This window comes from Camelus ferus, chromosome 20, assembly GCF_009834535.1.
Source record: "Camelus ferus isolate YT-003-E chromosome 20, BCGSAC_Cfer_1.0, whole genome shotgun sequence".
Taxonomy (NCBI): Eukaryota; Metazoa; Chordata; class Mammalia; order Artiodactyla; family Camelidae; genus Camelus; species Camelus ferus.
This window is the reverse complement of record NC_045715.1, coordinates 20,310,856-20,337,670: the sequence shown is the minus strand read 5'-3', so window position 1 is coordinate 20,337,670 and position 26,815 is coordinate 20,310,856. Positions and strand designations below refer to the sequence as shown.

At 44.0% G+C, this 26,815-nt stretch overlaps 2 long non-coding RNA genes and 1 other non-coding gene across 5 annotated transcripts in view; 2 read left to right on the top strand and 1 right to left on the bottom strand.

The window, feature by feature from the left end:
* Nucleotides 1-21,525, top strand: part of LOC116658372 — a 68,067-nt gene extending 46,542 nt beyond the window's left edge. The window contains exons 2-3 of the long non-coding RNA XR_004313756.1: nt 9,427-9,544; nt 21,247-21,525. This is a non-coding gene — a long non-coding RNA (uncharacterized LOC116658372). The remainder of the gene's footprint in view (nt 1-9,426; nt 9,545-21,246) is intronic.
* LOC116658368 lies at nt 1,321-15,903 on the bottom strand. Of its 3 annotated transcripts, XR_004313751.1 has the most exons (4): nt 15,345-15,547; nt 13,780-13,945; nt 9,419-9,513; nt 1,321-3,086 (listed from the first exon to the last, which is right to left on the bottom strand). It is a non-coding gene; the product is annotated as an uncharacterized LOC116658368 (long non-coding RNA). The 3 variants fall into 3 exon arrangements; XR_004313752.1 differs by lacking the exons at nt 13,780-13,945; nt 15,345-15,547 and adding an exon at nt 15,800-15,903; XR_004313750.1 differs by lacking the exon at nt 13,780-13,945.
* Nucleotides 21,526-24,951: 3,426 nt separating the features above from the next.
* LOC116658407 lies at nt 24,952-25,115 on the top strand. The gene has a single exon (XR_004313787.1). It is a non-coding gene; the product is annotated as a U1 spliceosomal RNA (small nuclear RNA).
* Nucleotides 25,116-26,815: the final 1,700 nt, after the last annotated feature.

Here is a 26,815-nt window from a genome sequence, read left to right as displayed (position 1 = left end):
GGGCTGTGGGCAAGTTCACTGACCTCTCTGTGCCTCTGTTTCCTCCATCAAATGACAGTAATAATTGCACCTGCCTCGCGGTGGGTCAGGATTAACCAAGTTACTACATGTAAAGCCCTTAGAACAGTAACGAGCACACAGAGTACTCAGCAGCTATTTCTACTTTATATTGTACCATGTGAGGAATTCAGACACAACTCACAGCAAAGAAACCATAGTTAACATTATAGCGAAAAGTTCCACTTCACTAATAATGAAACACAATTAAAATAAATTAAAATGTTTATTTTTCTTGTTGGTAAAGATTGTCAAAATGACAACAGAGTATTCCTTCTCTAATCATGGGGGTCATGGTCCTAAAAATCTCCTTGGACAAAAACACTGTGATTAAGGAACTTAAGGCTCTATGCAAAGTTAGGGGCTGGGGAGATCAAAACCATTAGAAAACCCATGTTCTAAAAGGGTTTTATGCCACCTCACGCCCATTAGGATGGCTACTATCAAAACAGAAAATAACAGGTGTTGGTGAGGATGCGAAGACATTAGAACCCTGGTGCGCTGATGCTGGGAATGTAAAATAGTGGAGCCACTATGGAAAACAGTGTGGTGGTTCCTTAAGAAATTCAAAATAGAATTACCATATGATCCAGCAGTTCCACTCTGGGGATATACCCAAAATAATTGACAGCAGAGTTTCAAAGAGATATTTATACACCCGTGTTCATAGCAGCATTATTCACAATAGCCAAAGATGGAAGCAACTCAAGTGTCCAGTCATGGATGAACAGAAGAGCATGTGGTCTATACATACAATGGAGTATTATTCAGCCTTAAAAAGAAAGAAAATTCTAACATGTGCTACAACACGGATGAGCCTTGAGAATATGCTAGCTAAAATAAGCCTGCCACAAAAAGACAAATACAAGATTCCACGTACATGGAGTAGACAAATTCATAGAGACAGAAAGTAGGATGGTGGCTGCCAGGGGCGAGGGGAAGTGGGGACAGGGGATTTGTTGTTTAATGAGTACAGAGTTTCAGTCATGCAAGATGAAAGGAGTTCTGGAATGGAGGGAGGTGGTGACTGCACCACAGTGTGAATGTCCTTAACACTACTGCACTGTACCGCCCAAAACAGAAAAGATGGTAAATTTCATGTTCTGTGTATTTTACAAGTTTAATTATTTTTTGGCTTTTTTTTTCCTGTAGGGAGGTAATTAGGTTGGTTTGTTTGTTTTTAACGAAGGTACTGGAGATTGAACCCAGGATCTCGTGCATGCTAAGCATGCCCTCTACCACTGAGCTACACCAACTCTCCCTTATTTTACCACAATTAAATAAAAATTTTTTTAAGATTTCATTTTTTATGTTCAAAAATATTGTTTGCTTTTACTAAAATAAACTCATAAAGAGATGATCAATTTTACCAAAGTAACTGCTGACTGAACAATGATTGTCCATCAGCCCTCTCTTACTGGAGAGCAGCCTCCGAAGGCCTCCCTCTCCTGCAGTTTCAATAAAGTGTTTGCAAATCAGTTCTAGTTTATTACTACTAGTGGGCCCCTGAAGAAGGATTCTGGTCTTTGTTTCCACATAGGTCTCCATCTAAACACTCAGTGTCTTTCCAGTTATCAGTAGGGATATGTAACATACGGTAATTATGTAGTGCAGTTATGAAACAGAGAAAAGGGAAGTGTGGTCCAGACAGAGTGTGCGGTCAAGGTCACGGCAGGAAGAGGAGCTTGTGCACAGTCCTGGAATAGCTGCTGGTCCTGGCCCTGGGATTCTGATTGGCTGGAGGGGTGTGGCCCAGGCCTGAGTGTTTGGAAGGTGCACCTGTGGAAGGGGTGGGATCAGGGAAGGAAGACTTGGCTTCTGCTCGGGCTCCTCCACCAACTTGCAGTTCGGCCATAGATGAGGGTTTCCATTTCCTGGGCTTCAATTTCTTCCTTTTGCTGTAAAGTGGAAGAGTTGGACTCAAGTGGGGTCCTCATTACAGGACAAGGCAGCATGGTGTGGGAGGAAAGCACACTGTGGGGCCTAGCTATTCTCTCCAGAGTCATCTTCCTCTCCCTTGTCTTCATATGGGTCCTTCCTGCCTAGAAATCTGTCTCCCATCTGCCCCCACTTCCCCTTGGCAGCTGTCTTCATTCAAACGCTCATCACCTCTCATTGAGAAAGTTCAATAGCCTCTCAACTATTATTCCAGACACCAGTCTTGTAATAGGGAAGAACTTTTGTTTTTTATTACAACTTAATCACTAAAGGGATGTTGCCTATAAGCTTACATTATACATAATGGCCATCTCTGGGAACCCTGCCTCCCAGGTAATGAACTTGAAGCTAAAATACCTTTGTTTAGCTCAGAGGAAACATCCTGAGCAGGCCCACCTGGGAATGGCTGCAAGCAGGAAGAACTTACTACAACCCCCCAGAGTCTGGCCAGAACCAGGCCTTTCCCCGTCCCCTTTTAGTATAAAAGAAGCCTGAATTCTAACTCGGCTAACATGGCTCTCTGGGACATCTGTCCACCATCTTCTCAGTCTGCTGGCTCTCTGAATAAAGGTGCTATTCCTTACCCCAAGTACTCTTTTCTCGATTTATTGTGCGGCAAGTAGGACGAGCTTAGACTTTCCAATTATCAGTAGGAATATGTAATATATTAAAAAAGTAACAATCTTGACCCTCCCCAACCCCTGCGGCACTGCCTCTGGCAGCATCTTTCCCTGGGGATGAAATTTCTGGCTTTATCACAGGGGTGTGTTTGCTCTGCCTCATACACCATTTTCTCTGATCATCAAGATCTTGGCAATCACCAGGGAGCAATTTACAGTTTTGCAACGTGGTTCCCACTATGCTGCTCCCTCCTCGCTTATTCCCCTCAATGTTTTCCTTTGCATAAGAAATGAGCCAGGATATTATCCTGCAGGTCTGCCATTCTGATTTATTCGTTGTGGTCAACGGAGTTTTAAAGGAACTCTGCTTTCCCTGGGAGCTGTGTCTCCGTCCACACATCTGGGCACTGGGTGTCCCTGGGGCCTCGGTCAAAGCACTGCTCCTGGGATTTCCATCTTGTCCCTGTGGGGCTGAAAAATGAACTTAGAAAGCTCCTTGAGGGCTGGAACTCTGCTTCCTTTACTGTTTACCCCCAACCCCTACACAGTGCCTGGGATATTTACTGAATGAAGGGCTCCATCCATCGAAGATAAGTATTAGGAAAAGTCCTTTAAAATTCCCCGGGCTCAGAATGTACAGAAGCACAAAACAAGCACCGAGTGTTTTCACTTTTCTCAATTCCCTCTTGTCATAACTGGTCTCATGCCTCCTCCTCCCACCTCCTCGGCCTCAAAGACCCACAGCTGACCCTTGGATACCCCTTAGCTTGGACTCAAACCCCGCAAGCGCCAAATCAGATCAAGCAGATGCCAGATGCAACCAAAAGGGACAGGCTAATACTAGGGACCAAGTCTACTTGTCCTCAGACCCCCACGGGACAGCCAGCCCCTCTCTTCACAGAGTGGGATCATGTTTTATTAGTCCAATGATGTTAATATTAGCACTAATTCCTCAATCTCTCATCCACGGGGAAATTCAATGGCTCAGAAGTGAGGAGTTTATAGCAAAGAGAAGTACGTGTCAGATGCAGGTCAAGACAACCCACTTCCAATTCTCACTCCTGGGGGCTTTCTATACAAGCAGGGAAGAAAAGGGTCGGGAGACCCGTCTTAGGAATTTAAAGTTTAAGAAAGGGATTTTTATGTACCTTGATGGACAGGAAACTATGTCAAAATATCAACTATCACTTAGAACAGACAAGTAGAAGATGCTTTCACGTGGAGCTTTTCAGCATTGATTATCTAATATTGTTTGTTGGGTTTTTTTAGGCTGGCAGCTTCCCCTGCTTTAGAAAGGAAAAAAAAAAAAGCACTCAGCTATGCCATCTGGTGGCCAAATAAATTAGAAACCTGCGATTACAGGGGTGGTGAGCTGGAGCAGGGCCTTTGCAATGCAGGAAAAAACTGTGCATGTGTCTTTTTTAGAATTATTCCCTTTTTGTCTTTTACTTTCCTCCCGTTTTCCTATTAGAATATCTCACTCACTCCATAAGGGCCAGGACATTGAACTTGATGGTGTCTGGATCCCTGCAGGGAGAGATAAGGAAATTTGGTCTTGGTTGGAGGTGAAACCAGTTATGACAGAAGGAAAAGGACAAGTTGGAATGGGTCCCTTTGCTTGTGGTCAATTGTGGCCTGTTTCCAGATGATACAGGGAGAGCAGAATCTTTTTAGGGTGGAACAACATGGTAAGCAGAATCAGAACCCAAGGCCTGAAAGAGAACTTAAGAGAAAGTGTAGCTGCTCCCAGTATGTTCAAACCTCCTGGTCTGGATGGATTCCATGCTAGAGTACTTAAAAACAACAACAACAACAACAACAACAACAACAACAAAACAACCCTGCCAACAATCTGAGGAATCATGGATGGGCAGAGAGATGTTCGAAGGTGGGAGGTAGCATAGTTCTGACTTCCAAAGGTGGAAAAAAGGTGAATATTAAAAACTACTTATCAGTGGCCTTGACAATGACCTCAGGCAAAAATCCTTAAATGAGATACAGAAAGATATTTTGTGAGCCCTAAGGAAAAGTAATTGTGTCCACCAGGGGCTCAGGAGGCCTCAGCAAGGGCAGGTCACACCAAAAAATCCTCATGTCATGTTCTCTCTGGTCAGGGTTCTAGAATGACAGAACAAGGCAGTGTAATAACCCGGGGTCTGCATTTGATTAAGGCATTCCATGACATCTCAGATCACATACTTCTGGAACAGATGGAGACATATGGACTAGATCATTGTACAGTTGGGAGAAACTGGAGCGGATCAAATGACAGCCATCCCAAGGAGCTGGAAGGTTCACAGCTTGATTCTGCCCTGTTCAATATTTGTATGGTGTCTTGTGTGTGTGTTTAGCAAATATGTGGGTGGCACACAGTTTTAAGAAATAGAAAACTCACTGGATTCCAAAATCAATACCCAAAATCCGTCTGGACAGACCAAACAGATTCTAACAGGATGAAGTGGATTTTTCTGCTCTCTGTCCCAAGATCTCATCTTCTTGTTAAATGACTGTTGCCCAAGGTTTCTCCAGCTGTGCTAAAATTTGCCCTGCCTCCCCCAGATCCTCTCTCACTGTGGGGGAAAGCATCTCATTCACCTCAACCTCAAGGACTTCTCCCTTCATCCCTTCAGTACTTGCTTATCTCCCAGGGCTGGAACTGAAGCCATTGGGCAGATTGTTCTTTGCTTCCTTGACCAACCCCCAAATACTCTAGATCACACCATTAGTATGTCTTCAGCCTCAGTCTCAGAGACCAGGTAACATCTTATTTCAGCTCACTCTTCCTGGCCTTAAACTCTACCCTCTCTCTTCATCCCGAGACCACATGGTGTCAATCATCCTCTCTCTTGCCAGTATCATCACACACCCCCTCTCCACTGCCTCCTTCCTCTTCTTCCTACTCTTAAAAGAAACAAAATGGAAAAAAGAAGCCTTCATTTTTGCTTTTGCTATCTTCTTTTTCCCTTCTCAGTAAACTCTTCAAAAGACTCATTTCTACCACTCTGTGTCGGAGGCTGGGTTCTCTAGAAGCAGAAGCCAGGAAGGAGTCTGGGGTGCAAGATACTGGTTAGGAATCAACACCTGTGAAGCGAAGGACCAGGAAGCAGGACAGGGCAGAGGAAGGAGTTACACTGGGCTTCAGGCCTGGCAAAGCCTCGGATAACTCCGTGGAGAGCTTGGAGCAGGTATCACCTATCAGAGCAAAGACAGGTCAGGCCAAAACAGCCAGATCTTTATACCCTGGCCCTGCTCAGTCACCACATGGAACTGCCCAGAGAAAGGAGGACCACAAAGGAGCTGACAGCTGGTGATCGTCGGTGCACCTCCGTGTCTGCCACACTCTCCTTACTTCTAATCTCTCTCAGCACCATGGAAATATACCTCCTGTCTCCACTTTGATTCCAGTCATCTCATCCTTTGCCCCTCTCCAAACCCAAAGGGCTCATTTTGGTTCTTATCTTATAGCAGAAACCCTATTTCATTTGGGGTTGATTAATTCTCTCTCTCTCTTTCAGAGGCCTTGACTCCCTTGATTTCCATAATGACTTCCTCGCTGACCTCTTCCTAACCTCTCAGCTGTCCCTCCCTGGCCATCAGGGGTCTTGGCCTCCCCTTACCACCTAAGTGTTGGGACTCCATCTTCAGTCCGTCCTCCTCCTCACACCCTCCCAGGGTGACCTTGCCCACTGTCAGCTCTTTAATATCCATTTACACACAATGACTCTGAAATCTACTCTCCAGCCCACTCTCTCCCTCCAAAGCTTCCGATGTTCATATACAGTTGGTTGCTAGACGTCTCCATGCTAACACTATCAGAACGGGGAGGTCCTGCTTCTCCTTTCCTGCCATGTTCCCATCCTGGAAAAGAGTCTTTTTCCAGTGCAAGAATTGAGGGATCTTTTGAACCTGTTCCATCAAGTTTCTTTTCTAGACAGCTAAACTCGCACCGTCCTGTTGGGGCACGTGTATGAAAGCACTTTGAACAATAGCAAGGATTCTACAATTGGAAACTTGCATTTCTGATATACAAATAGCTGATGCTGGGTGCTGAAGCCAAAAAAAAAAAAAAAACAAAAACCCACATTCATCACTTCTTCTCTGATCACACCCTCCTCTTACCTAACCAGGTGTGAACCTCTGACTCAGTGGGTCTCCAGGAAAGAGTTATTCAGAACTTCCTTATTAAAGGCAATGAGAGGCGGTGGTGACTTCTTTTATAACATGCGTTTCTCCTAAAGAAAAGTGTTCTCCAAGCAGGTGGTTTTTAGCCATGACTTTTATTTCCTGTCCCGTACCAATGGGGGCAGAGGTCTTTCCCAAGGAAAATGATCTCCACTTTCTTTAAATGTATCATGCTTGGTGTATGTCTGTCCTTTCTTCCCAAATTGGAACTTTCAGTTGAATTCAATGAATACTTATCAAGCAAGTACAATGTGCCAAGGGAGGTCTGAGTACAAGACAATTCCTGCCTTAAGGAATCTGAAGGGTGGAGCAGGGAGTAAGTCTGATGCAAGCACATGCTGGTTTGCTGATGATCTCAGAAGCCGTAGGAACTAAGAGCTGTGGGGTTGGGGAGAAGGAAAACGTCTCCATCCAAGGTGGCTTCAGAAAGTCTTCTGAGACAGATTTCAAGAGTGAGTATAAGACAGAAATAAGCAAGAAAGAGAGATGACACATAAGGACTAGAGAGAAAAGAGTGACCAATGGCAAAAGGCTCTTAGAAGATCTTAAGAGAATTGCAAAATAGAGACTAATAGGAAACATCCTTGTAGCTAGGGTCAAATACTGAGATTATAGAGATACCCTGGGAGATAGTGAGAAGCAAGGTCATGGGAGAAAGGTTATTAAAACACCATTATTATCATTATTATTATAAGGAGGTGGGTAGTCGAGGCAAAATCACTGCCCCATTTCCCTTCAAAGACCTCCACTTAGACTCCACCTCTTTTGGAACTTCCCTTTCTCGCTGTTATGGGCAAGATGGGTCTTAGTGGCTCCGAGACCCCACGTCCAGCCAGTTCCCCAAGGAGGGCAGTGCTCACTAGGGAAGAGATTGTTGCTATGTTGACCCATCTCTCCCAGTTTGGTGGACTATTGTCCCTCGTGTTGCCTGAGTGGGTACCTCCCACCTACCTATCCCAGGTGTAAGTAAGTGAGAACACTCTTTCTAGTTCTCTATCTTAAGTGAAGGAAGTGAGGTTTCATGAGGATAAAAATGCTCAGGGTCTGGTGACCTCCCGAGGTGAGCTCACCAGCAAATGTTCCCAACTCCCATTGGGAAGACCCTGAAAAACCTGAGGCATTCCTGAAGTTCCTGAGGTCATGAGGAATGCTGATAATAATTATAATTGCTAATGATGTTGGGGTTTTTAAGTTTTTGTTTTATTTTATTTCATTTTATTTTTAATTGAAGTGTAGTCAGTTTACAATAATGTGTTAATTTCTGGTGGAAAGCATAGGGATGAGGTTGGGGCTTTTAACACATCATGCCTGCAAAGAAGTTACCAGTTCCCTGAGATGATGGAGGAGGAGACTGGAGCTCAAAGATGCTATGTCCAGTCCTCCCACAGAGAAGCAGGGGCTGAGTCTGGTTTCCCAGAGGCCCTGGCAGCACCTAAGGGAGTGGGTAACATGGGCACCTCTTGTATATATTTATGGATTTTGCATCTAGGAAGTAATTTGGGGGAGCAGCACTTTAAGGCAGGACTACATCAGGCACTGTTTACTGAAGCTCCAAACAAAACAACATAGAGAGAAGGTGTCCTGGTTGAAGTTGTGTTTGGCTTAATCAATTAGGAGTTTATTTTTCTTATAAAATACTCAAGGAGACTGGAGCAGACAGCTAGGGCTGACACAGCTGCTCAAAGAAGTCACCAAGAATCTAACCTCCTGCTATGTCCTTATGTCTATCTTTCCACCTCATGTGGGCAAGGTGGCTGCTCCCGCCTCTGACATCACGTCCACATTTCAGGCAAAAAAGAAGAGAAAAGAACAACAAAAGGCATATTGCAACCGAATTTATCTTTTTTTTCCCCCTAAATCAATCAGAAAAGCAATTGAATTCCTGAAAGCCCCACCAAGTCAAATTCTGCTGATGACTCATTAGCCAAATAGTCACGTGGCCACCTCTAGATGCAAGGGTTCTAAGGAAGCGTTTTCAAGCACATGGACACCCAGACAGGATTGAGGAGGCGCCACTGTTGAGGGAGAGGAGGATAAGGGAGTTTGACGTGGCAACCAGCTCTGCCTCCCAGAGTATGTCAAGGTACACAGCCCAGTGACGAGATGGAGGAGGCTGCTGAGAAAGGACATTCTGAGCAGATGAGGAGGAGGGGATATATGAGTAATTCTCCATTTGAGCTCCAGGCACCTACATGACTTGTTCTCCTGTTCCTGTGGGTGACATGAAGCTGACGGGGAGAGATCAGGTGGTTTCACTTGCCCCAGGCCACTGAGAGAGTTAGTAGCAAATCAAGAACTCACACCATTTCCTAATTCCAAGCCTGGGTTCTTTCCAATACCCTATGTATTGGCAAACTATGTTCAACCGACCCTTAGAGAGCTACCCAGATGCCTGAGGGGCTCTGATGAGTATCTGGACAGGTACACAGTGGGCAGGGCTCCACCCCACCGCCTTCTTCACCCAGAAGATCCACCTTCGTTGTTTTTAATATAGTGAGCTTCTCTATGAGACTTAATTTGATACACGGGCTAACCTGTCATTTTTTAAAAACCAGTCTGCTCTTTAACTATTCAGTACTTTCATTATTCGTTGTGCATTTTAAGATTGGATTATTTCATACCTTCACAGGTTTAAGTTGGAAGGAGCGGCCAGTGCACGTGGGGCTCCACAAACAGCTCATCCCAGTTTGATGTTGGTATCAGAAGATGTCACTCTCTAAAATGGAATTAAAATGAGGAAGGCTGAGGTCAGTCACCTGCAGAGGCAATTAGGAAATGCGTCATGAGCTAGGCTGGGACCTCCCTGAGTGTCCCTCAGTGGAGCACAGCGTAGGCTGGACCCCGTGGGCACTGGCTGCATCTCACTCACGGCAGCAGTCTGGGGAGGCAGGGAGATGGCTTCCTAACAGAAGGTGTCGGTCTGAAGAGAAGAACAGAAGGTGTCTGTCTTCAGCTTATTTTCATTCCATAGTCAAACATTGACTGGATGGAGGAAAGAAGGAAGAGACGGGTACGTGGGTGGTTCAGTGACGATGCACAGATCCCTGGCTTTCAAGACAAGCAGGGGTGAAATCTACTGACCTGCATACAGGAGAGGAGGCGGCAGCCAGCCCACAGGAAGACTTTGTGTGCATTTTATTTTATTTGTTTCAGGTTTGTTTTTTTTTTGGTTTTTTTTTGTTTTTTTTTTATGGAGGTACTGGGGATTGAACCCAGGACCACGTGCATGCTAAGCATGCTCTCTACCACTAAGCTATACCCTCACCCTCTGTGTGCATTTTAAGGACTCCTCCTCAGGGTGACTAAATAGGAAAAGGCACTTCCTCTGGGCACAGGCAGCCCGTAGGCATACAAGCTTGGCAACAAAGGGCCCCTTCGTCTAGGCAAACAGCCCACACACTATGCCGGGGAGGCCAAGGGAGATGAGCACCAGCTGGAATTCAGCCCTACACATCACCTTTATGAGCTCACAGGCAGGGCCTTCAGGGCCAGCTCTCCCTGCACCTCTGGTTACCTGTTGGGGTGCACGGGCCCGCATTCTATGCATCAAAGCATTTCCGGCTCCGGACAACATCAGCCTTGGAAGGGAGAAGGAAGGGGCATGGAGAGGCTTCCTCCCTTTTCTTTTTTTGGTGTGTGGACACAGGTTCACACGCACACATGCACACACACATCCACACATGCACGCAGTGTGCACAAACACAGATGGGGGCCTGGAGGGTAGGTTTAAGCCATTGAATATTTCAGTAAGAAAAATAATGCCTAAAAATGGGACAGTTGGCAGACTTGGGGTAGGTGGGTCTTATTACTCACAATTCCTGGAATTATATTGCAATTATATCTTAGAAGCCCAACAAATAAACAGTAAGTATAGAATTAAGGAATCACAGTGAGGTGAAGTTCAAGGAAGCTGATGTTACTCACAGAGTAAATAAAGTAGAAAGCTGGGACCTCCCTATGTGCAGAGGGCCCTGGTGAAAAGCCTCACGGATGATCTCTGAAGCTCCAAGCATTCAAAGAGAGGGCATCAGACAGCCACCTTGCGGTGTCCCGAATTCCCTTCTCCCATTCCTCCTTCTCACAGAACCCCAGTTTATTTCGATTAGCAATACTCCTCTGCTTTAAATTTTTTTTTATTCTCAACCTCTCATCCAGGAAGGAGTAGCTGTGTGACAGAGTTCTGGCCAAGGGAGTGCCAGCCTAAGTGACTGAATGGACCTGCAGAAAAGTTCTCTTCTAGACCCACCCTCCAGGCTTGGGTCCACTTTAGCCCTTTCCTCTCCTACTTCTCCCTGCCAGAAACACAAACGTGCTGGTTTGAGTTCCAGCAGTCACCCCAAGAGCATTTATTCATTGACTCAACAAAGACATGCTGTTTTCCATGCTGGGGAATCAGCATGAAAAAAACAGACAGCAATCCCTACCCTCACTGAGCTGACAGGCTGGTTGGGGGAGACAGATCATAAACAAGTAGACACATGTATGTAGTATGTCAGAATGTCTAAGTGTCAAGGAGGAAAATAAATTAGGCAATGAGGTTCTTGATGCAGGACAGAGTCAGCCCTGTAGATGATGGTTCAGGCGGCTGGAGGGAGCCAGGTTCCTGCTATGCTATTAGGAGGCCCTTTCTGTCCTTGAGAGTCATTTTAAATGTGGGAAAATTTTCTCCTAATTTGTTTATGTCACTGTTTTTTTCAGGTTTCTGTTACTACTAAGGAAATGCCATCCCCCAGCTGATAATGACCCTAAAAGAAGGCTGTCTTTGGGCTGGCTCAGTGAGTTTCTCAGATCTCATCCACATGAATAGGTTGACACAGACAGCAAGATGATTAACAGCTTCTTCTTTTTTTTTTTTAATTTTTAGTGAAGTGTAGTTGACTTGCAATGTTAATTTCAGGTGTACAGCAAAGTAATTCAGTTATACATACACATACATATATATTTTTTCTTTTCAGATTCTTTTCCATTATATGTTATTATAAGAAACTGAATATAGTTCCCTGTGAGTAATAGATTCTTGATCAAGTAACTGCGCTCACCTTCTTCTAGGTCCACACACAAAACACTATTGTAAAAATACAATGTTTTTTCACAGACCTTTTCTGAAAGACTGAAGGCTGAAACAGTTTCAGTAGTGGACTTGAAGTTATTTAACCTTACAGCAATGCATTAAATACTAATCTTCATATGAACAGAAGGTGGGAGGAGGATGTACAATGGAGAAAGAGGTGAGAGGGAGAAAAAGCCGGAGACAGAGACCTGAGTCTTTGTCTATAGCAAAGGTTGCAAACTGCCTGCCAGGGCAAAACAGGAAATGCTAATGACGTCATAGCATGCTAGGGGTGAGAAAAACAAGGCTCTTTCTGTCTCTTTGTTTTCCCACTTTGGAGTAAACATGTGGGTAGGGACTAAGCTTTCTCTGCTAGAGGAAAAACAGCTGTTCAAGCTAAATGATAAATGCCAATTAACATTTTCCTTCAGTGTTAGGGAGGCTGGGGACACCAAATGGACTCTAGTGACCTGAAAGGGACAGCTGCCATCCAGCTCCACTGTCACCAGCAATGAATGTGGGCCCCACCATGCCAGGTAGTCTGAATTTTTAAAATCTAGAAATCTGGATTTTTATGTGCAATCTCCCATTTTTAAATGTTGGGAGTGCATTCAATATTTTTAAATAAACATCCTGTTAGCAAATTACATGTTTCTGCAGATATTCAGGCAGCAGGCCATCGGTTGGCACCCTCTAGTATAGTGAGGGGTTGGGATAAGTTGCCATTGCAAAGAAAAGTAAGGAAAAAGCAAGGAGCTGTCTGAAAGTAGGTAAGGAAGAGGGGGAGGTGGAAAAGAAAAGACCAAAGATGGTGAGATAGAAAGAGGGAAAAAAAAAAATAAAGAGGAAAAATGTTGAAGAATGAGAGCAAGAGGTTGGGAAGCAGTGAAGAAAAGAGGAAGAAGGCAGAGAAGATGGAGAAGAACATATGAAAGGGAGGATATTTGGAAAGGTAGGATTTAGTAGGGCTGCTTTAGGTAGAGGGTGGGGATTTAGAGTCATTCAACAGAGAGACAAGAATATGCAGGCACTGGGGGCAAATAGTGGCTCTACATGGTGGAAGGGAAGACCACAAATTTCTCAGCCTTTGGCCATCGCTTTTTCTTTTGATAGTCAGATAATTCAGGCTCCCACTTTTCTACAACTGCAGGAAGTCCAGAGCCCTAATCCAGGAAGTGCCACCATTTTCCTGGTCAATATCACCTTCTCCTTTCTCTCACCGTCTCCCTGTGGGGGTCTAGCTTCTTCAGCCCCTCCCTTCCTTTACAAGCTGACAATGGGCTAGGCATCAACTCAGTGGAGGCTTAAACCATGGATAAGCCAGTCAAGAAACAGAATTATAGCCCAGAACACAGGAAAAGGTATATTACAGAACCAAACTTGGGTCTGCTGGCCCAGCACAGTAAAGTCAATCTACTAACACCAGGTTGTGGTGAAAGAAAGAGCAGCATTTATTGTAAAAGTGCCAGTCCAAGGAGGACAGGTGGCTCGTTCTCTAAAACCTCAAACTCCCTGAAGGGTTTCAGCAAAGCATTTTTAAAGGCCAGGTGAGGGAGAGGGGTCGTGGAGTATGTGATCAGCTCGTGCACAACTCTCTGGTTGATGGTGAGGTAACGTATCACAAGGATTAACATTATGAATCCTTAGGCCTGGGGGCTGTGTGCTCATGGTCCTCAAGTAGTTAGCTTCCATTTGGTGGGGGGTTTTCACTTTTGTAAAACAAGTCACAAAATGTGCATCAGGTGCTATCTAGGTACTTTAGAGAGGAGCTAAGGCTGAGGGTATGGAGGAAGGGTCTGCCCTGGGAAGGCCCCATGGGGCCTGCTCTGTTACAGGTAGAATTCTGTATCACAGATGACTGTTCCTAAAATGATCTCTGCCCCAGAGCACCCCACTCCTCACAGTTCTCATCTCTCTGCTCAGGGAACATACCCTTTCTCTTCATTGCGCTCAACAATGTAACATCTCTTTGACCAGCCTCTCAGTTCAGACTCTGCCTTAATTTCATATAAGCAAAGGATACATTAAAGAGTTTTCTGTAGATGAACAAGTTTCTACTGTATAACACAGGGAACGATATTCAGTATCTTGTAGTAACCTATAATGAAAAAGAAGATGAAAAGGAATATACGTATGTATACGAGTGACTGAAACATTATGCTGTACACCAGAAATTGATGAAACATTGTAAACTGACTATACTCCATTTTTAAAAATGGAAAAAAATTTTTGTTAAAGTTTTCTCTCATGAAAGAGAAATATTCCCCCAAATGATAATTTTACTGTACCCTAAAGCAGAAAGAAAGAAAGGAACAAAGAGAGAAAGAAAGAAAACAAAACAAAACAGGCAGCTTGTAGAAGCTGAGGTACTGGAGCAGAAAGAAGAGACAGAGGAGACAGAGCTGAGAAGGCGGAGCAGGGTTTGGAGCTGATGTGGAGACAGGGCTGCTGTTCAGGCCCTGGAAGGGCTGTGGAATTCAAAGAGCTCCTGCCGTATCCTCGTTGACTGCAGCTTCCCCCCTCGGCCAGGCCACACTGTCCAATGGCCGGTTTATCCTGAATGGCACTCTGGTGCTCCTCAAGGCCTGCGGACACCATTTGCTATTTTCCCTGCTCGCCTGTGTAGCCTTCCAAAAAGCCCACCCCTCGAGCTAACCTGGGAGTCTCTCTGCTCTCTGCCACCTGAGAGAGCTGAACACCTCCTGCACCTTAGCTTGTTTGTCGAGGACAGTCAGGGCTTTTGTTTGTGTGTTTGTTTTGTTTTCCAGTTGAAAGCGGGGTTGAGGTTTGGCTATGGAATGGAAGTGTTCAAAATCTGAAGGCTGGAGGAAGAGATGCCCATTCAAAGGCAGAGAGGGGAGCTCTGTGCAGGTCCTGGCTCCATCAGATGTTATGTTCAGAAAACAAACTACATCTGAAAAAAGAGATAAGTGACAGAAGGTGACCAGTCATTTTCTCACTGATCAAGTTGCTAAAAAAATTGAAACCACCCTTGATGTGCAAGTAACCCCTTTTATGTGCTTCTAAACAGACAGCAACACAGGCCACCTGCCCAGCACCCTCAAGCCCCACTGCTTTACCCATAAATCTTCCGCTCTTCCCCTGAGTCCTCCTCTACTCCTGCCCCTTCCTCTCCACATTCCTTTCCCCCTTCTTTTCATCTATTCAGTCAGCAACAGATATGTAATGAGTGTCCACCATGCACCAGGCACTGTGCCGGCAATGGAATAAGAGATGACATGCCTGTCCCCCAGCTACAGAGCCTTACAACCCAGCGTGATGGCTGCAGAGTCTAGAGCCAACCACGCTGCCCACATCTGAGCTCCGTGGGCGTCCGCAGGGGAAGTGGGTCAGGTCAGTCCCTGATGGAAAAGTGAGCAGAACCACAGGGCTCTGTGAACGTTTCATTATGGAGGCTACAGACCTAGGAGTGTTGAGCCCGGAATTCAATGTGTTATAAACTCAAATCCTGCTACTTACCAACTGAGCAACCTTACCTCTGAGCTTATTTTCCTTTCTGGGAATAACAACCATAGCCGACTAGCAGGTCAAGATTAGGTGGTTCATCCCTTGTAAAGCATTTAGCTCTTGGTTGTAGAAAATAGCTAATCAACAGGAGGTGGTATAACAATATGAATCTGCCCTGGTTTCTGTGTGAGCACACAGGAGGAGAGGGTCCAGCTCCGGACTCCATCCTCCTTCTGCCCTCTTCTCCTCCTCCCTCTGATGCCATTCATCTCCAGTTAGAAAGCACTTCCTTATGTGGAAAACAAGAGTGGGAGGTGGGTGGAAACAGGAAACATGGATCACCAACAAAAACTGAGCTGAATGTCCCACACATGTGAACATCCTTTCACTCCCCCCACATGCCCGCCAACCCCCACCCAGCGCCAGGAAGCCATTCTCCACCCCACCCCCAAGCAGAGCCAGCCCTCCCAGGCATCTGCACAACCTGCTCCAGCTTGAATCACTCTCTGGACAGGTCTTTTGCCCATTCTTCCTGAAGCCCGAAAGGTCATAACTCCCTTGAATTGCTGGAAAAACATTGTGCAGAAATCACAGAGTCCAGGAAAGAAAAATAGACAGCAATATGAAAGCAAACACCGAGAGTTGAAAAAGATGTTTATTTTGATCCATGTCCAGCTTTGGCAAACCTAGAAAAGAATAAAATGTCCAGGAAAAGGCAAGCTGAAGGGAGGCTGGGGGAGGGAGCTAATAATATCAAATTTGAAACTCTGTATGAAAAAAAAAATGGTCCATTTATCATAGCATACAAAAGGATAAGGTCCATACAGAATGTTAAAAAAATATAAAGTGAAACCATGTAATAAGTACTGAGGGAAATGGGTGAATTTCTCTATAACTTGAGAGTGGAGAAGACTTTTATAACTATGACTAAAAATCCAGCTGCCATTGAAGGAGAAGATGAATAGATCTGACTACATAAAAATGTAAAAGCAAAATCTTTTATAAGAAAAAACATTATTATAAGCAAAGTAAAATGACAAACATATCACAGACGAGTGGCTAACATCCCCAAAATATGAAGAGCTTCTAAAAGTAGAGGGAAAAGAACCAACAACTTGAAGGGGAGCTAAATAGGCAACCCAAAAATGTGTCACTTTGGCATGTGGACTGTTTTGAGCTGAAAGCAATCAAGACCCAGGAGACTCAGGAAAAGCTTTTTACCTCTCCCTTAACTGCTTAAAAGAGTTTAGATAGGGGGTCTGGCCCAGAAAGAGAGCTACAACCAGGGAGAGCTTTTTCACCTTTTTAAAAATTGTTTTTGTTTGTTTGTTGTGGCTTTTTTTTCAGGGGGGGGGGTAATTAGGTTTATTTATGTTAATGGCAGTACTTGGGATTGAACCCAGTACCTCACACCAGCTAGGCTAAGCGTGCATTCTAACATTGAGCTACACCTTGCCCCCCCCCCCCCCCGCCCCCGCCAAGAGCTTTTTCATCTGAAAGACTTACCTGCTTGGCAGGGCAAACATCTAATGACCAAACATCTGCTCTTCTCAGCCTCCTGTGAATTACCCACCTCCCCTTCAAGCCCCAGTCCCCGAGCTCATTCCTTAGCTCAGGATGGCATATAAGCCTCAATTGCACACTGCCTTTGAGTTTCATATTTTTAAGGGCTCTTAAATGTCCCAAATTTGTTTTTTCTCTTGTTCATCCACCTTATGTCAGTTTCACTATTAGACCAGCCAAAGAACATAGAAGGGAAGAAGGGAAATTTTTTCCACTCCCAGACACTCAACTTAAAAATTGCAAGAGATGTGAACAAACAGCTCCAGATAGAAATGTAAAGGACCTCATCACACATACTAAGATGTTCAACTTGCCTCTCATAACAAAAATACAAATCAAAACTATACCAAGGTAGTATTTTTTACCTATCAGGTGGGCAAAAATCCAAAAGCTTGTCAACACACTATGCTGGCAAAGCTGTGGGGAAGCAGACATTCAAGTACACTGTTGGTGGGAATGCAAAACGAGGCAACTCCTACAGAGGGGAATTTAGTTGGCAATAACTAGCAAAGTTACATATACATTTCCTTTTTGGTCCAGCAATACCACTTCTTGGAAGCTATCCCAAAAAATCACTGACAAATATATGGAAAGTGTTTGCATAAGGTTATTTATTGCAGCCCTGTTTGTAACAGCAGAAGACTAGAAACAACTCAAATATCTAACAATAGGGGGCTGGCTGAATTAAATATGAAATACTGTGGAGCATAAAAAAAGGAATGAAAAACGACCTCTACATAATGCCATGGAGTGATGACCAGTGTACATTTTGAAGTAGAAAAAGCAAAATGAAACTGTGTGTAGATCTGTCAACTTAAAAAATAATATTTTTAAATACTATATATCTCATCAGCCAAAAGCTTTTTAAAATGGCTATCTATGGAGGAAGGAGAACAGAGTGAGGAGATAGGGACAGAAACTAGGTTTCTCTGATGCATCTTGTTTTGTAGATCTGAATTTAGAACTATGTAAATATTTTACATAAGTAAAACAAAATTAACTTGAAAAGGCATTTCCTAAAAATCAAAAGCAAGATAAAACAAAAGAATCTATCCACACAGGGAGTTAGTGGTATGATCACAGAGAGAACTATTTCAAGCAACTTTAAACCACAGTAATTTGACTGTCTATCCCTAGTGAGATATACTTTGTCAATTAATGGTGACCAACTGAGAGGTAAAGCAAATATTGATGTGTTTGGGAACTGAGATATTTGCTTGGGAGAAAGAACAGTTGTAAGATATATGAAGTTACATAAAACAAGATTTTCTATTTTGAATTGAAAGGGGGAAGGTATAGCTCTAGTGGTAGAGTACATGCCTAGCATACAGAAGGTCCTGGGTTCAATCCCCAATACCTCCTCTAAAACTATAAATAAAGAAACCTAATTACCTCCCCCTACAAACAAACAAAAAACAATTGAAAGTATTAGTATAAGCAAAGGATGTTATCTTTCAATGCATGTGCTTGTATTTCCTTTCCATTAGAAGGCTCTAGAAGCAAGGACCAACCCAGTAGAAATGAGCATCCCTAGCTCCCTGACTGTGGTCTCTAATTGCCATTCAATAGAAATCTTGAAGAAATGTTTGGTTCTTAATTGGAGAAGGAAATATACAAGACGTGCTTGGACATCTTATCATATCAGAAATTCAGGAACTATCAAAATCTCTTAAGACTACATCAAAAGGAGGTGATGTTACCAAAGATGGGACAATTTAAACATTCATACTGAATAATAATGACAATGTACTATAATGAACTAAAGCACATCAAATATGTTTGAACCCATGACTTTATAAGGATGGTTTAAAATTGGTCACTTTGGGACCACTAGGTAGCCAACTCAATAAATTGAAAATTGCTAATAAAGAGAAATCAACATTTAGCCTGCCTTTCCTGTAGGAACCATGCCTGATCAAATGGTTGATGAGGGAATTTCTCTTACAGAAGGAATCCAGCTAGTATATGAGCAGAATGACAGTATTTCAATATTACCATTTTGTAACCCCTAATGAAACCATGGCTTAGTCAATAATGACTAATGACTGATAACATCACCAAAAGTGAGACAAGCAGACATTATGCACATTCTGTTGGAAGTTCACAGCATTCTCTGAGGAGCCCTGCAAATACAAACACTGAATTAGGCCTCTAGGTGAAGTTACCAATTTACAGGGAATTCATTGGACAGAGGAACAAGTTACCTCAAGCGTATCATCAACCAAAACCAAACTGTGGGAAACTCTACAGGAAACTCCCCCCACACACCACATGGTTTTTCCAACAAATACATTTCAAGGCGAAAAAAAAAAAAAGAATGGGGAGAGAGAATCTATACATTAAAAGAAACAGGAGAAAAATATCAACCCATATAATGATGTATGGACTTTATTTCAATCCTGATTCAGAAAAAATAAACTCATAAAAAAAGATATGAGACATATGGGGGAATCTGAAAAAGATCTGAGGCTCCTAGATTCCAGGCTGTTTCCCTACTGGCCTGAGCCTGGGCTTTGCTTCTGTTGTAAGAAAAAACCACTTCAGAGCCCAGAACCACAGGGTTGGAACAGCTCCTCCAGTGGGCTCTTCATGTGTCAGAGGAAGAGTCTAACTGCCAAGTCCACCTCCCCTGTTCCCTCCCAGTGCCCCGAGGCTCCCCTCCTACCAGGTCCACCCACCACAGAGGAGAGAACCAGGAGGGTAGAATATTCGGCTACTCAGAATGAGGTTCCAGGCAGGAGATTCTCATAAGGTGGTTCTCATACAAGCTCTTGCCCATCAAAAGCACAGGTTTTGACATCATTCAGGATCCGCCAAAGGGACAAATTCTACGTGTGTTAAGTGGGTTGACATCCCTGATCTCAACTCTGATTTAGAAAGGGAGGTGGTTGGCTCCACGAACACCAACCCTACCACCATAACAGACTGGAGAAACTGTAAACTATGTGATACTGGATTCCATTCTTAAAAAGGTAAACCCTATTTCCAGAAAACCTGGGACTTAGCCACTATTTCTATCTATCACTACACCTACATGTGAGGTCCCTCTCTGCTCTGAGTGCTTTACCCCCCGATGTGATATGGAGAAGACACATTATTTCAGGGGACAGAAGAACAAAAGGACCCAAGGAAGGGCAAGAAATGAGCAAGTCAGGAAATGTTGCCGGCACAAGAAGCCAAGAGGGCTAGAACAGCAAGGCAGGTAAGAATGATAATAATTTAACATTTATTGAGTTCTTACTGCCTGCCGGGTACTGGGCTAAGTGCTTTTCATGCATCATCCCTTTTCACATGCTGGACCACTCAACCTCCTCCTCTCAAGGGCAACCTCACTCCCTCTTCTCAAGGACACATGCATCTCTTCCCTATTTTCTATTTCAAACACCCGGCAGTTATATATAAGGGCGGCAGTTTCTGTAGCAAAGATGCTGGAGGGGCAGTCTCAGTCCAACATGGGTGGTCCGAGGTCACTGGAGGACCAAAGAGCTCCCTGATACAATCAACAAAGCTTCTTCCATTCCGTGTTTAAATAGAAGCCTATCTAAAGAAATTAGATCATCGTTGCAAAAATGTCCAAAAGATGCCAAGATCTTCCAGTCAGGGCTCTGTTTGACGTGACCCATGACCAGCCATTGCTCTGTTCACAGCGAGTCATCTGGCCACCCCCTCTTTTGGATCCTTTTCCAGGAAATCCAGCTGAAAAAGGCTGTTGGCCCTCTTACAATTTTATCATAGCGAGTGAGATGGAAATTTGGGTGCATTCACATGAAAGAAGTCACAAGGTAATTGGTGATTATAAAGCAACTGCATTTTTCCCATAATTTCCTAACAAGGGTCAGGCCTTGAAGATTGAATAATGACCTCATGATAATGACAGAAAAGGGAGAGGAATGTACACAGGAGGCAAAGATGTAAATTATATTACGTGGTCCCAGTGGAGGAGCAACCTCTGAATTGTGTTCCCATTAATTTGGCCCCCCAAGCCCCACCAAAATATAATTAACAATGGGACTTAACTCTAACTAGAACTAATCCAGAGCTAGAATTATTTCAGTGAATCAATGAAGCAATAATGGAGCGCATTGAGTAGCGAGGGTCTAGCTCAGTGGTAGAGCATGTACTTAGCATGCACAAGGTCCTGGGTTCAATACCATCACCTCCATTAAATAAATAAATAAACAAACAAACAAACCTAATTACCCACCTCTAAAGTTTTTTTTAAAAATCCACTCACATGGATATGGTCTTTTATATGAAGTGATTCCCAGGAGCTTGGGTAATTGGATTAGTACATGACATATTATCAAAAACAACAATAACAAAATGAAACGCATGGCTTTATTGCTTGTTTGTGTCTCCTTGATACAGATATTTATTCAGTACAGTTAACGCGTGGCATCTGCAAATTCAACACTCGGCTGCTTCAGCTGTCAATCAAGACCCCCGAAGTGTGGGAATGCACAGTTTGGCTGCAGCACAGGCAAGAACAGTGCTGCCCAGCTGGGTACCGCTGAGTGAGGAGAACCGACCACCCAGCTTCCCAAAGTAGCTTTGTGTTTCTCAGTGAATGGTCCAGCAGGCAGAAACCTACTGGAAAAAAGTTGTTTTCAAAACCTTGTTGCGGGTGGGGTACGGCTCAGTGGTAGAGTACTTGCTCAGTATGCACGAGGTCCTGGGTTCAATCCCCAGTACCTCCATTAATAAAGAAGAAAAAAACTTTGTTTCTTTGCATAAATTGCTCCCCATCCCCACCCAAAGGCTGTCATTAACCCTGGTGATAGAAGTAATGAAAATGTGAAGAGTTGTGAGAAAGTTTTTTTTTTTTCAGGAATTGTAATTCGAGGTAGATCAAAGATGGGTGTTTCGATCTTCACGGTAGCTCAGCAATATGAATCCACAACTGATGCAGATATTTGAAAAGAGATTTGAAAGACCATTTCAGGAAATGTTTTCAGGCAGCTCAAAAATTTCTCACAAAGTAAGATACAAAACGTAAGTAAAAGTAGAAACAGTGGTTAACTTGTGGTCACAGGGTACAGCAGGAAGCAGCAGACTGAGAAAGGCCCAGATAATCTGGGTATTTACGGAGCATCTAATTCAGAAACCTACAAAGACCTCCAGTGCCTTTGGTAAAAGTCAAAAGGGCCTGCTCTCCTATCTGTAAGCATGGCCAATGGATGAATATACATCAATCTCCCTTTCATTTCGGCTTCCCTCATCCAAAACTTGCTACAGATGTGTCTTGGAGGTTGAAAAATTCTGAACTCCCTGGAACAAGAATGTCTTCTGGGGAGGGAGGTTGGTAAAACCAGCCAGCATGCCCAGCATACCAATAGGAAGGGCTTCTGATTTATCTTCCAAGGGCTCATCCTCTCTCTACGTAGACAGTACGGAGCACTGCATACACACCCTCCCCTCCTGTCCCCTCCTACTTGATTTATTATTACTCTTGCTTAACAAGATTTGGACTTATCATGTTTATGTCTTGTAATTATCAAAGTCCTTTTGGATACAAGCTTGGTGAACATAAATAATAACAGTAGCTACCAAGTATTATAGTTATTAATTATATTAATAGTTATCATTATACTATACTATATACAAAATATGTAGTATACTTTACTCTACATAATACTATATATATAATATTATACTATGTATGATCTATAGTTTATAGATCTATATCTACAATAGCTATACTATCATAATAGTTACACAGTGTTAATGCTATAGTATACAATAACATTCCAATTTATATACATTATCTTTTATCCTGACAATGTGGGAAGAACTTACAAATAACAAGGCACAAGAGCGGTGGGCAACTGGCTCACCTTCTCATAGCTAGTAAGTGGTAGATTCAGGGTTCAAACCCAAGTGGGGAGGAACCTATGTCAGGGTTTGTTCTATTGGTAAGTTGCCTCTAATGGTGTCCATCTCATTAACATCCCTCTCTGAGCTATCATTGATCAGATAGAGCATCTGCAGTTTTACAAAAGCTGTTTACTAAGCTGAGCTAAAGCAGGGTTAACTACATCACACACACGCACATGCGCACACACACACAGAGAATCCTTTTATTCTGTTAGATTCTTTCAACCAGACGTATCCATGCCTACTCCATGCCAGACCCAGGCACTAGTACAGTCAGGCATGGTCTCTGCCCTCTGGAAGCTTCCATTTTCACTCCTGCTAATTCCTCAGGTATGTCCTAAATGATTTCTTCCATAGGCATCCCTTGTCACCCCAGACTTAATTAGGTACCTCATTCTACACCCTGGATTTTTCCTTCATAACATTCATCTCCCTTTAATTACTTGTTCACTGTCCTTCATCCCATCATCCTGTGACCGCCATGGAATCATGATGGCTGTCCTGTTCCTATTCTATCCAGTAGCACATGGCACTTAAGAGAAACTTAGTAAATATGTGCTGAATGAATGGGTGCAAACAAGCAGCGGGAGCAGGCTTTCTCAAAGGTTAGGAAGGTGGTGCACCAGCCAATAGTTAACTGATAATCAGTTTGCGTGCAATGTTAACCTCTTCTTAACAGAAACCAGCAGCCTCTGAGTTGGAGCCTCCCTCCCACTGCACACCCCTTCCGGTGCCTGCCTTGCCAGTGAGGTCTGCCCAGGCCCGCCTTGCCTGGAGCTGTACCAGCGGGTGGAAGCCTGCCCTGCAGAAAGGACTCATTCATCCTAAATGTCATGCCAGTCTTGCCCTGTGCACACCCATCCAATCTGGGTGTCCCTCTGATCACAAACTCTGGTCTTGTATTGAATCTCAAAAGAGTCAACAACACCTGGAATGAATGACAACACCCCCGCTCCACCCCTCGCTGTGTGACTTTCTGTGGCTTTCTGGGCCCTGTAGGATACATAGGGTCACACACCTGGCAGTCCTGTGGTCTCTGAAACAGACATTCTGGCATCAGGAGGGCACAGGTTGGGGGGGGGGGGCTCGGAGAGGGCCCTAGAACTCAGACAGGGAGCTGTGAGTAGGTGGGAGTTGGACCTTCCCAGTTTCTCTCAAGACTCAGGAATTTTCTTTGAGATGGAGGCAGCAAGCCAGGAGCAAGGGAGAGACAATCTCTGCCTTTGCCTGTGGGCTAAAGATAAATTAGCTGTGTCTTGTGAATCCAAAGATTATCAGGTTACCTGCTGTTCAATTCTTTGCTTTGGCTTCTCTTAATGCCAGGACTTAAGGGAAGTCTAATTTAATTGTCCCAAGTCTCTCGCAGTGCTGATGACTTTGGCTGCAGTTTTTCATAAGCACAAAGGAATAAGGGGAAACCTCTGGGGATATGGCAGTGCTGGGAAGTCCCTTCCTCTCCCCGCGGAGATGTTCCCTCCCACTGCCTCCCTCAAAGGATGTCCCTCTTATTTTAATACTGTAGGTGGACGGTTCTTCGCAGCATCTAAATCAACTGGAAGTCCCCTGCCTCCAGTTCTCAAATGGAGAGAGTCCTCAGAAAGAGCCTCAAAGCACCCAGAGTGGGCTCTGGGGACTCAGTCCCCAGTGCTTAGAGCTGTTCTGCTCTGTCACAGAGCCAGGAAGCCCTGGGTAATATGGGGGCCCTGCTGGAGGAAGGTCAACACCTGGCCCACGAAAGGATCCCAGCTGTAGTCTCAGGGTTGGGAATATAGTCCACCAGCTGCTTCCCACCCCAGACCTCAAGGCTCAAAGTCACCTTTCCCTCCTCAGAAGAGATCTCCCCTCCTCTGCGTTGTGCAGAGCCCCCCACCCCCAACACCAGGGCACTCTTCTAGTTTCTGTATGAACTGGAAGCACTGCCCTGAAAGAAAACGACTCTTAATGACAAACTACAACCCCTCCCCACAAATCCCTGGGATTATACGCAGTGGTACTTTGTGGTGATCAATTTGTAATGTATAAAAAGAACAAATTACAATGTTGGGACACCCAAAACTAAAATCATGTTGGAAGTCAATTATACTTTTGTTTTAAGTATAAGGATGGATAGATAGATAGATAGATAGATAAAATAAAGTTACAGCTCAGTTAAAAAAAAAATAGTTGGTACTTTGTCCCGGTCAGTAGCCAATATTCTACATACTTATCTGGCAGGGGAGATACCATGATGACGAAGGTGGTTTTCCCAGGGCGAGTTTTATCCACTGCACTCTGGATGAGCTGACTCCTGCAATTTCCCCAAATGTGGGAAACTTGACTGCATAATTTGTGGTAGTGGGGGACTGCATTCAAGCTTTCCCCTGGGGAAAAAAAAAAAATTCTACTGCCTCTTTTCTCCCTCCCTTGTGCCCACACTTCCTCATTTTCCAGCCCATATGTCTACCCTTCGTCAATCTACAGCTGAAACTTGTGACCACTGGTGACAGACCCTGTCGTCCTCAAAGCTGATGCTCTGTCAGGGGCATTTCTGCCCTCAGAGGTGAGTTCAGCTACAGGGATGTGCTGGTTAAATCAGCGAGGAGTGGGGGGATTTGAGGTGGGGGAAGCCTTTACCAATTTCCATGGTGTAAATACTCCCATCTACCATATTTGATTCCCAGCTACCAACAGGTTTAACAAACAGCTTGTAAAATTCCTGAATATTTAACAATTCCTCTCACCAGCCAGTCCAAGCTTGCTTCAACATACCATTGATTCAGGAGGATTCCCAAAGAGTCCCTGGGCCCCCCAAAATATCTTGATAAAGTGAGCAATAGACCCAGCAGTAGTGGAGAGAAGGGCCCTCCGGTGGCATTTCTACCTGCTGGCTCCCTTGGCTCTGAGCTCTGGGAAGAGTGTGACTTTAGGGAGTCAGGAGAGCTCTGGGTTCAAATCTTGGTGTGACTTCAGGCAAGTTTCAGCTTCCAACTCTGCAAGTTAGGATTGATAAAACCTGTAGGATAACTTTGAGGATGAAACAAGATGCCTAAAGAAAATGCCCAACATATAGCAAGCTCTCAATAAATGTTCTTTCTTTTGCCCCCTCTTCTCAGTCTTAATTTTTTCTGTACTAGTTCAAATAATAATTTTTCAAAGGGTCCAACAGGGGGAGCCCAAACTCAACACTGTCAGGGTGGGGGGACTGGTGATTCAACTCAACTCTCACCACAGTTTAGAGTTTAACTTCAGAAACTTTGAAGGGCATAGTGCTTTTTCCCTTGAGGGTTCTCCCTTGTCCACATCCCCAAAGAGGTGAGTCCATCAAAATGTTCTATAGCTGGGGTTTATGCCACATGGCATCATTTTCCTCTAAGATGGCAAGCTATACTCAGAATCAGAAACCACGGTCCATGAAAGGGGTACCATGTCAGGACCAAAGCAAGGACACTGGGTTTCCCTAAGGCTGTGCTTCACACAACGAGCACACACAAAGCCTCCCATGCACCCAAAATGCCTCCCACATCAAATCAGGTCTGTCCCACAATATTCCATTACACAGAGGAGACAGAGGCAGAAGGGACATGAGGCTCACTAGATTTGTGAAGGCTGGCTGTTCACATACAATGGAATTATTGGGATGATTCAAGGAGAGGCAGCAAATGAAACTTTGAGGAAATCTGGTTTCTTGCGGTAAAGAGCTTTTGTAACTTGAGAAAAGTTTCGGAAACTTAGAAGCAAAAAATTCTTCATCAGAAATGAATGAAAAGCCTTGGGTTTGAACAATGTGTGGCTACTTTCTAGCTGGCTGACCTACACAAGTTGTTTAATCTCTCTGAGACTCAGTCACTCGTATATTTATTCACTGAATCTATTATTTACTGAGCATCTTGTATGTATCAGGCATGGGGCTAAGTGAATCCTGAGGAGACAATGGTGAGCAAAACCAGGCACTGTCCTTTTTCTCATGGAGCTTACAATTTATTTATTTGTAAAAAAGCATAGTAACACTGGGACAACTGGATATCCACATGCAAAAGAATGAAGTTAGATCCCTATCTCACACTGTATAAGAAAATTAACCCAC